The 11140-nt window shown below is 37.3% G+C and overlaps 1 long non-coding RNA gene across 1 annotated transcript; it reads left to right on the forward strand.

Annotated features, from left to right (window-relative positions):
* Positions 1–1235: 1235 nt before the first annotated feature.
* Positions 1236–3081, forward strand: LOC104087521 (uncharacterized). The gene is made up of 4 exons (XR_001967534.3): positions 1236–1962; positions 2101–2233; positions 2419–2532; positions 2706–3081. It is a non-coding gene; the product is annotated as an uncharacterized lncRNA (long non-coding RNA).
* Positions 3082–11140: the final 8059 nt, after the last annotated feature.

The raw sequence follows: 11140 nt of genomic DNA on the forward strand, positions 1-11140 counted from the left end.
GGGCTGGGAGCACTATGTATAACGGAAAAGCTTGTCATATACGACGAAGACATAAAGCCGTTAGGCAACTATTCTCTAGGGGAATTATCATAATTGACTATGTAAAGTCAAGCGATAATATGTCGGATCAACTTACAAAAGGCCTAACTAGAGTGGTAGTTGAAAGATCATCGAGGGAAATGGGACTATGGCTGAGGACAAGTTACTGTGGCGGTAACTCTACCTAGAAGACTAGAGATCCCAAGATCTAGGTTCAAGGAGATCAAACAAAGTCGTTTGTGACGGTTCAACATTGTCAAATAAAATTTTGGTCCATTCTCGTGATGACACAATGTTCAGTACCAAGGATAAAGCGTTAAGATTTTTTTAATGGTTTTTAAGTTTGATACGGGGTATATCAAATCGTGTATCTACGGGATAACACGTTTAGGAATCACCTATGTAAGTGTGAATTGTTAGCCGCTTTAATGAGAATTCTGTAAGGCCAATTCTCTATGCACTTATAAAACCATGCGGTGTTTATGGCTGAAACAAATACAACAATGAGAACCAAAGACGGTTTGATTGTGTGACTTATGGTTGTCTAGATATACACCAAAGCTCGAGGGCTCAAAGATATCAAATCTACCGATTGACCGAGTATATCCAACATATGTTCACTACGGAAAGTTCAAAGGGAAACCTACTTATCCAGATGCGATTAATCCTTACTTGCGAATCACACAAGTTTTTTTTTTTTTTTTGCATGTTTTTTAAATATATTGTCATTCCACATTCATGTGGGGGATTGTTAGGTTTCGTGAATGGGTGTGAATGGGAAATGGAAGTGGCACCTTTTGAATTGCACATCTTCATCTCACCATTTCATTATCTATAAATTTTAGAGGCTTAGCCTCATTTTATACATGAAAAAATTCTGAAATTCTCCCATTTTCTTTGCATTATTTTTCCAAAACAAAATATAAGTGTCATGTGTGATTTGCTCCGCCTTATTGCGTTCACTGAAACACTGGGGTTTGAGGTACCGCTATACCAATGTGGATAATCCATTCTATCCTGGGAGGAAATAATCCTAAACCTCGGATACTAGCAGGGGATTAAGTTCCTTAAGGATACACTGTGAATTCAGTGTATCCTTATTTAATTTTGTTCTTCCTATACATTTTTGTTTGTCTTTTACTTTACAAAATTTTCTCGTTTCCAACACAGAGTACCAACACGAAGAAGACAACATATTTCCGGGATTAAAAATGATATGTTTGATAAATCTATATTTCTGTTTTAATAGAAGTGTTATGGAAATTTGGAACAGTATATGAATCTTTTAGTGGAGTTAAGTGATACGTAGGAGGTCAGTTTTGTGTTAGTTGCTGGCCTATTATATTTGTACCATTTTGGTACCTTTTTTATTTAATAAAATTTTACCTTACCAAAAAAAAAAATTAACCAACACCAAGAAAATGAGACCACCAACAGCCAAGATTTCTCGAACCTTGTTCAAGAAACCTCTAGGCAGCAACAACAAAAACAACACTACCCTGATTTCTCAGTATATCACTCTACTGATCAGGGGAAAACAGAGTGCAATCCTCAGGTCCCAACAATGCCAGTTGATGAAATGTCTGGCATTAATATCTGGGTGTCAAGAAACTATCAAAATCTAAAAGGGCATGTATTAGAGCAGAATATGATAGGCTGCATGGCTGATAATAGTGGAGAATCTGGGTCTAGTGGTGCAATAACATACGGAGATTTTATGTCACTTAGCTTATCAATGAGCCCTAGCTCTCAATCAAGTTGTGTCAGTGGAACGCAACAAATCTCTCCAACTGTCGCGGATAGTATTGCCATGGAAACAAAGAAAAGAGGGCTTGAGAAGCTGGATCATCAAAAGCAAAATGTTCATAGGAAATCCATTGATACTTTTGGCCAAAGAACTTCACAGTATCGAGGCGTCACTAGGTTAGATCTTCACCTTTATCCTATTTTGTTTTCTTTAATTCCGATGACCTTTATTCTGTAATACTTAAGTGGTTATATGTTTTTTCATAATAAAAGGTAGACACCATGATCTTGTTAGTTATATTTCTTTTGAATTAGGCATAGATGGACTTGTAGATACGAAGCTCATCTATGGGACAACAGTTGTAAGAAAGAAGGGCAGAGCAGGAAAGGAAGGCAATGTTAGTGTCAAACATCTTTTTTTTAATGGATTTGCTTTTTACAGCTTCTGGTAGTTGTTTCTCTGAACTGGTACAAACTTGCTTCTTTTTTCTCCTCCTTCATGATTATTTTTGGGGATGCATGTCGGTTTTTTCAGTCTATCTAGGTAAATCTTGATTTAAATTTCTGTATACGTTGTATATTCTGCGAAATGATTGAGCCTTGACTGTATATATCTATCTTGTTGTTAACCAGATGATCATAAATATCATAAATCTAGGTGGGTATGACGTGGAAGAAAAAGCTGCAAGATCATATGATTTGGCTGCACTGAAGTACTAGGGACTCTCAACACACATAAATTTCCCGGTATGCAGTAGTATATAAAGATTATTTATCAACTGTATTTTGTTTGTTTATGCTGTCATATAATTTATCAACTGCATTTTGTGTAGCTCAATTAAGAAGGTAGGCTTGTTGCTGCTTCAAATCCCGTACTTAATTAGTACTCGTATTCATTTAATTTGTCCAATTTTTTGCAGGAAGAGTAGTAATATTTCAAGAGGAGCTTCAATGTATCAAGGGGTGACAAGGTTTGATACTCACTACAATTCAGTAGGCAACTTTAGAATTGGAAATGAAGTTCTGTTGTTACTGAAACTGAAAATCGCCCTTGTTTGATCTTCGCTTTAGCAGACACCATCAGTGCGAAAGCTGAAAAGCTCGGATCGACTGAGTGGCTGGGAACAAGGACCTTTATTTGGGGACATTTAGTGAGTGAATTTGACTACTAACTTGCTCTGTGATTCCTTTCCTCATCCGAGATAATGTAATTTTATTTTGAAAGTGTGCACTTAGATTCAACTTAAACTCTTAATAAGGATTGTTCAGTATTATAGAGGCATAATCTTTTTTAAATCTTTTCTGTTAGTAAAACATGGCAAGTCTTAAAGTGTGTAGTAAGGTTGATCACGAGCCAACAAGAGCATGTAGAGAACTTTATGTCAGCAAGGCTGGCTTTTACTCATGAGGCTGTCTTTTATAATGGGAATCATTCACTTTGTATACTGCCTAATCTAAGTCTAAATATGGTTCTCTCTCTTTCTGCTTTTTTTCCTCCCTTATCTTTGTCTTGTTATACACTTTCCCTTGTATGAGAACTGCTCCTGCATATACTTGGCTGACTTTTCAGTGGAGCTGCGTTTCAATCTCATTGGATCAAGGATTTAACTTATACACGACACAAATTTCTTTTTATACGATCATGTACTTTATACTACTGTGACTTGTTACCTACCTTATTTTCAAGTTATTAATCTCACTTTTTAAGAACGATTGTTTCTGGTGTCATTTAGGTGATGTGGTAGTCCCTTTTACACTATAAAAGTTAAACTCTTTGGATCAATTCTGTAGGTACCTAAGAAGAAGCTGCAGAGGCCAATGACATTGAATTTTGAGGCGTACATGCTATGACAGACTTTGACATATCAACGTATGATGTAGAGCGTATGATGTAGAGCGTATAATGGCTAGTAACAGTGTAGTAGTCAAAAGACACAGAAACAAGCAAAGTAATCTTTCATTCAAAAAGGTAGGAAGGAGGAGAGTAGATTGCCCATGGCACTATAACAACGGATAGCAATTTGCAGTTCATATACCAAATGTACACCAATTATTTCAAACCTTCAATTGTCGAGAGAATCTATTGAATCTACTCTTAGAACTTCACTTCGAACGCAATTTAGCCAATTTAGCTAATGAATCAAGTAATGGACCTAGAGTACCATCCAATCTTATAGTGGAACCATTCTTAACCCACGTATGAAATGCTAAGCTGGTTATGAAGATGCCTGTCCTTAGGAAAAATATTCCTAGGCCAGCATGGTTGACTTGGGCGACAGGTGCTTTAACCTCCTCTGTCTTCCTTGGAAGGACATAAAGGTTGTCATATTGTAGCGCAAAGATATTAAATTAGAGTAGTAGCGCATCGTCTACAATCACATCCAGTTGGATAAAGATTGCACTTCTGAGGCCTCATCTTGTTCGAGCACCATATTGTAGAAATCCTCCCTGTTCTTGACAACTAGAACTGGAAATAACTTCGGGATGGACTTCGCAGCTTCTTTGAGGATGTCGGACGGATGCTACTGCTGCCAATCTCATGTGTGCTTGATGGTGTCTCTTGTATAGCATGTGTGAGGCTGGATCCACTCAAAGGGAGAGCACTAGATGAAATGGCTGTCCGCGCATTTTGGTTATCAGCATCCATTGTCTCATGTGTTGTTTCGCACACCCAAGACAAACAGCTTTTAAAATATTTCTGCAATGCATCGAACACACCTACAAATGAAAAGGACTGTTAGAGCGGAGAATTAACTCAGAGAATTGAAAGGGACTGCTACCATAACTGGTTTAGCAGAAAAAGGTTACCTCGAGCTGGAACAGATTTATATTTCTTCGAAAAGAGGCCTATGACATTAGCAAATTTGTATGAAGCAGATGACAGCAAGTTCCCAAAGGCTCTCAATAAAACTCATGACCTAAAGCCAAATTTTAACATGGGGCCTTAATTTTTTTTCTTTTTTGTCTATAGTATAGTTATCTTGTAAAATATAGTATTAATATTACATTTCTTTCTTTATTTCTTTCTTTTTGTCTATAGTGTAGTTATCTTATAAAATATAATATTAATATTTACATTGACAAGAAAATTCAAGTTAATAAGATGTTAGCCATCCTTTTTGTTTGGCGTTAGGGGGCCCCACGAGCCAATTCGTTACCTTGGATCTTATTGTAAAAAATATTATTTATCAATATGAAGATTTGAGTATCTTAGTTCAAAGTTCTAAAATATTTCTATTGTTAAAAATAGATAGTATTTCTTTCCATTTTTATAAGGATTTTGTATTCTTTTTTCTATAAACTTCAATATTGTCTAAACGAAAATAAGATAGTAAATCCACAATTAAAAATATTTTTGGGGCCCCAAAATTTAGGAGACCTAAAGCAAATACTTTACTAGCCTCCCCTTGAGCCGCCCCTGCAAGTTCCTCGTCTGTTTTTCGGAACCAAGGAGGAACTATGTAAATGACATGACATAAAATGAGAATTCAAAACCATTTAGGACTAGCAATTCAAACTAGTAAAACTACCTGAAAGACAAACACAATACAGATATCACATTTTAAATCTGATAAACTCGCAAGATAAATAATGGCAGAACTTGCTAACTTTGAAATTACAGCCTAAACCTCTCTATGAATTTATCAAAGCCAGTTTTGCAGAAACAGTAAGACATTGTTCTTGTGTTGTAACAGGATCCTGTTAGGCGTTAGCTATAATAGCAAGTGGTTTCAGAGTAGAGAAGTTAGCAACCAATAATGTGTAAATTCGGAAAATGGTCAACGTACCATAAATAACAGATTAGGATACATCATTGAAAAATAATGCAAAGCTATGATACTAAATAAAGTACAGATATATGTACCACCAATCAATATCAGAGTGACTGAACTGAAATCATCACCATTACGCAGATTTTAGTCCATGCAAAGAAATTTATGAAGTACTAACGCAACGAGAAAAATGTTATACCTCACAGTCATCTCCCAGGAAGGAATCAGCTCCCAAGCTCACACTACTGTCTTGATTATCGTCATTCTCATCCTCACAGGGATCAAGCATGCTCTTAAGCTAAGAAGAAACCACAGAATATGAATTGGTTGAACATTTAACTGAAAACTACTATATCCTTCCTGTAATAACTGCCCCATACCTTGAGAGCTAATACAAAATTGTAACGACCCGACCGGTCGTTTTGAGTTCTAGCGCATCATTCGGCGGTTTGAGGCCATGAGTAGCTTCACTTCGGGTATTATGACTTGTACGCGTGGTCGGAATTGAATTTCGGGAAATTCAGAGTTGATTTGGAAAGAGAATTCTAATTTCGGAAGACTTAAGTTGGAGGAATTGACTAAAGTTTGATTTTTGAGTAAAAAACCTTGGAATCGGGATTTGAAGGTTCCAACAGGTTCGTATGATAATTTTGGACTTGGGCGTATGCCCGGAGCGGGTTTTGGATGACGCGGGAGCGTTTCGGCGCCTATTATGGAAGTTGGCATTTTGAAAGAATTCCCTAAATTTGAGTTGACGTACATTTCAATGTTATTGATATCCGTTTGGGATTCCGAGTCTGGGAATAGCTCTGCATGATGATTCTGGCCTTAGGGGCGCGTCCGGAAGTGGATTTGGAGGTCGGTAGGTCATTTGGCGAAAGTTGAAAATTTAGTTAATTTTGAGAAGTTTGACCGGGAGTGGACTTTTAGATATCGGGGCTGGATTCCGATTTCGAAAGTTGGAATAGGTCAGTAATGTCAATTATGACTTGTGTGCAAAATTTGAGGTCAATCGGACGTGATTTGATAGGTTTCGGCATCGATTGGAGAAATTTGGAATTTTAAAGTTTATTAAGTTTGAATTTGAGGGTGATTCGTAGTTTCGATATTTTTTGGCGTGATTTGAGGCCTCGACTAAGTTCGTAATGTATTTTGGGACGTGTTGGTTTGGTATATTTGGTTGAGGTCCCGAGGACCTCGGGTGGATTTCAGATGGTTAACGGATCGAATTTGGACTTGGAAGGAAAGCTGAAGCATATGTCTTCTGGTATAATCGCACCTGCGAGGTTTTGACCGCGAGTGCGGAGCCGCAGAAGCGGCCAAGAGGGTCGCAGAAGCGGTTCTGGCTGGGGTAGGCTGGGACCGAGTTCTGCAGAAACGGGACCGCACCTGCGCATGTGGAGTCGTAGAAGCGAAGGCGCAGAAGCGCGTAGGGGGCGCAGATGCGGGAGCTGTTGGGCCGAGCTTGAACCGCACCTGCGATGGAATTTCTGCAGGTGCGGAGCCGCAGGAGCAGCTGTTGGACCGCAGAAGCAAAAGTCGGGCTGGGCAGTGTCATTTTAAAGACGAAATTTGGCCATTTTCCTTCATTTTTCTTTTGGATGGGCAATTTTTGGAGCTCTTGGAAGGGGATTTTCGTCATCTATGTCAAGGTAAGTGATTCCCACACATTGTGAGTTAAATACATGGTTTATATAAGGATTTAAACGTGGAAATTAGTAAAAATTTGGGATTTTGAAGAAAACCTAGAAATTGGTATTTTTGAAATTTGACCACGAATTTGGGCATGGAATGGAAAATAAATTATATATTTGAATTCGTGGTGTCATGGGTAAAGTTTATCTTCGAAAATTTTCGAAATTCGGGCATGTGGGCCCGATGGTGATTTTATCGACTTTTCGAACGGAGTTGGAAATTGTTGTAAATAGGATTATAATGAGTATTTGAGTATATATTTATGGAATTTCTCAATTTTTGACTAGTTTCGGAGCGTTGGGCATCGGTTTGAGTTGTCGGAAGGTCTTGGGAGCCGGTTATGGAATTCCGCATCGAGGTAAGTCTCCTTTCTAACCTTGTAAGAGTAAAATAACCCCATAGGTGAAATAATACGATATGTGCTTCTATTTGTGGAAGCTACGTATGTACGAGGTGACGAGAGTCCGTGCGTAGCTACTATTATGCTAAGTCCGGGTAGTCTAAGACCCAAATCATGCTATACTTGCGATATTTGCAACTTTATTATTAATTTAAATTGCTTAAATCATACTGAACTTGGTAAATGAATTTTTAAAAGGTTAAACTTCGTTTTTCTTGACCGTTAAATGAGAATTGACATTTTCTTGGATAATTGCTCCTTAAAGAATTCTTGATTGATTGTTGAATATGATTATCTTCTGTGGAGCGGGTCGAAAGCCTCGGCAGATTAATAGATGCATCTATGGTTCGTGCCGTTCGACCCTCCGTAGTACACAGTTTAAATATTATGTTGGATCGGGTCGTACGACCCCGGCATGATTTGCGCAAGATTGAATTGATTGCTTTGGAACTTACAATAAATGATATTACCTCCTTGGCCTAAGATAAATTGTTAAATAATGGGAAATAAATTTGGAGATTTCTTAATTATAAAAGAACTGCCTACTTACTTCAAAATATTGAGCTTGCAACCGTTTTATATAATCAATACTTAATTATATCATTGATATCCTATTTATAGCCCATAGTAAGTATCGAAGTCGACCCCTCATCACTACTTCTTCGAGGTTAGGCAGGATACTTACTGGGTACGCATTGATTTACGTACTCATACTACACTTGCTGCGGGGACTTAGGTGAGCTGTATTCTATACTACGATCCGCAGCCAGCAGAGTCTCCTTCAGAGTACTTATATTTTTTTTTTCCTGTCCAGTTTGTATTCCGGATAGCTATTGTATTTTATTTTATATTCCTAGTTAATGCTCATGAACTTGTGACACCGGGTTTTTGGATGATTATGGGTTATTCTGTATTGAATTTGTTAAAAGTATTATTATTTACTCTATAAATCCCCATTCTTTACTATTTAAATTGAAAGAAAATATGATTTCAAAAGTAACAAAATGAGAACCCAATTAAGTATTGTTTTTGGCTTGCTTGACAGTGGTGTCCGGCGCCATCACGACCTTTATGGATTTTGGGTCGTGACAAAAATGCTTGCTATTAACATTGCCGACATCCATTTCTAAAGGACTTTTGGTCCATGGATTGAAAGCTTCCTCTTCACTGCAGCTTCTAAAGAAACAACAACCCAATATAATCCCACTAGTGGGGTGTGGGGAGGGTAGTGTGTACAAAGACCTTACCCCTACCCTGGGGTAGAGAGGCTGTTTCCGATAGACCCTCGGCTCCCTCCCTCCAAGAACTTCCCCACCTTGTTCTTGGGGTGACTCGAACTCGCAACCTCTTGGTTGGAAGTGGAGGGTGCTAACCACTAGAGCAACCCACTCTTGTCACCGGGCATCTTCTAAAGAAAGGAGGCTCATAATCACCAGGCTGCACAGCCAAAAATTTCTGGTACCAATCTTGTTAAAATCATACATGTAAAGGAAGAGAGGAAAGGCTACAAAAGTTGAGTGAAGGGCATATTAGTATTGTTTGCTGAGAAAATAATGAAGGAGGAAAAGAATATGATATTGTAAACAAGATTAATTTACAAAAAAATGAAACACGAACTGTTAATGAATAATGAAGCCTGTATTTAAAAAGTACCATAAAACTTTACCTCCTCTGGCATCTTATCCAAAGTTCTCATCAACTGAATCAATGTATGGACCATTTTACAAGCAGAACTCCTGAAACAGTGGTATTTCTTATCTAAATGGTTCTAGCTATCCAAAATCAACTGCATGAGACGAAAACCAGGGTAACAATTTCATGATATCAATATGACCACCTCGTAATTGGGTGTTATTTCATTGGTTGAGATAAACTTGCATGGTGACCCTTTCTTCAGTCCAAGATTGACAGTTATCAACACTTCTTTCATGTCAGAGTTTGAATAACAGAAAGAAACTACAAGTAAAGAACCAGCTGCATCAGTTATCCTGAAGCTTTAAGATTATAGTTTCAGAAATGATATAAAAGTAACATAGGACGGCTATTTTTTTGCTTTGTCCTAATATCAAGCAATATATTCTGCAATACATCATAAACTCCTACGAACAACAAAGAAACACAACTGACAGGGTAGACCATAAAGTTTTACACAGGGGATGATAGACTAGCAAAGAGAAACATGCCTTTTTCCATCAAGTCAGTCAGTTGGCGTGAATCAGCATCCATGGGCATGGTTTTTTTTTTTTTCATCTCTGTTTATGAAATAAGCATTGACAGAATTAACTCAGAGAGAACAGAAAGAGACTGATAACATGATAGGTTTAACTGAAAAAGGTTTCCTATAGCAGGAAAGGATTTATCATTAAAATATTTCTCCAGAAAAGGGCCTCTAACGTAAGTAATTTCATATAGAGCAATTGGCAGCAGGTTCCCTATCTGTTTTTCAAACCAAGAACGAATAGGTAGGGATTAGTATGTTAATGATGAAAGAGATAAAGTGATAATTCAAACTGGGATAATACCCGGGGAGAACAAACACAATACAGATTATCATTGTAAATCTGATAAATTAATAAGGTAATTCATGGCAGAACTTGTTAATTGAATTCACAGTCTCTTTTAACGGGATTATGATGGTGTATTGACAGTAACTTGATATTGAACTTATCATAGACGAGATCTTATCAAACCCTTCTTAATACAATATTTGAGACTTTAGGTTCTTAGGCACCTAAGTTCACTAACAAACAACAAAAATAACAACAACCCAGTATAATCCCACTAGTGGGGTCTGGGGAGGGTAGTGTGTACGCAGATCTTACCCCTACCCTGGGGTAGAGAGGCTGTTTCCGATAGATCCCTCCAAGAACTCCTCACCTTGCTCTTGGAGTGACTTGAACTCACAACCTGTTGGTTCACTAACAAAGAGATCTGAAAAACAATCTAAATTAACCAAAGCTAAAGATGTAATCAAACGCTCTAAATAACAACTAAGATTCCAATCAATTACAATTGACTACACATAGGCTTTATGTGTGGCGAGCGCCAATAGATAATTATTGTTCCTTATTTTCTTCTAAATATTTGGGGAACATATGCGAGCCTTCTTATAATAGAGTGAAATTTTATGATAAATCAAATCGAATTATGATTAATTACAAGCAACTATGAAACATAAATTTGCTTAAGAAAATTATATAATAGCAATCTTAATTAGCCGATCATAGTTAGAGATGAAAATAAAAAACAATGAAAGGATGAATTTCACCGTACATTTAGAAGTCGCACCAAATCAATAATTAGCGATGAAGGTCGATGAATTATAAAACTAAACAAATGTAAATTCAGTAAACAAAATAAAAGTAACTATAAGCTAAAGAAAGGAATCAAAGCCGATGAAAGTAGTTGAAATGAGAAGCATTCTCGGTTTAGCGGTGAAAACAAAAAACAAGATCAAGTTCACAGGACATTTACTAGGAGAAGAGAG

This window comes from Nicotiana tomentosiformis, chromosome 2 (genome assembly GCF_000390325.3).
Source record: "Nicotiana tomentosiformis chromosome 2, ASM39032v3, whole genome shotgun sequence".
NCBI lineage: Eukaryota > Viridiplantae > Streptophyta > Magnoliopsida > Solanales > Solanaceae > Nicotiana > Nicotiana tomentosiformis.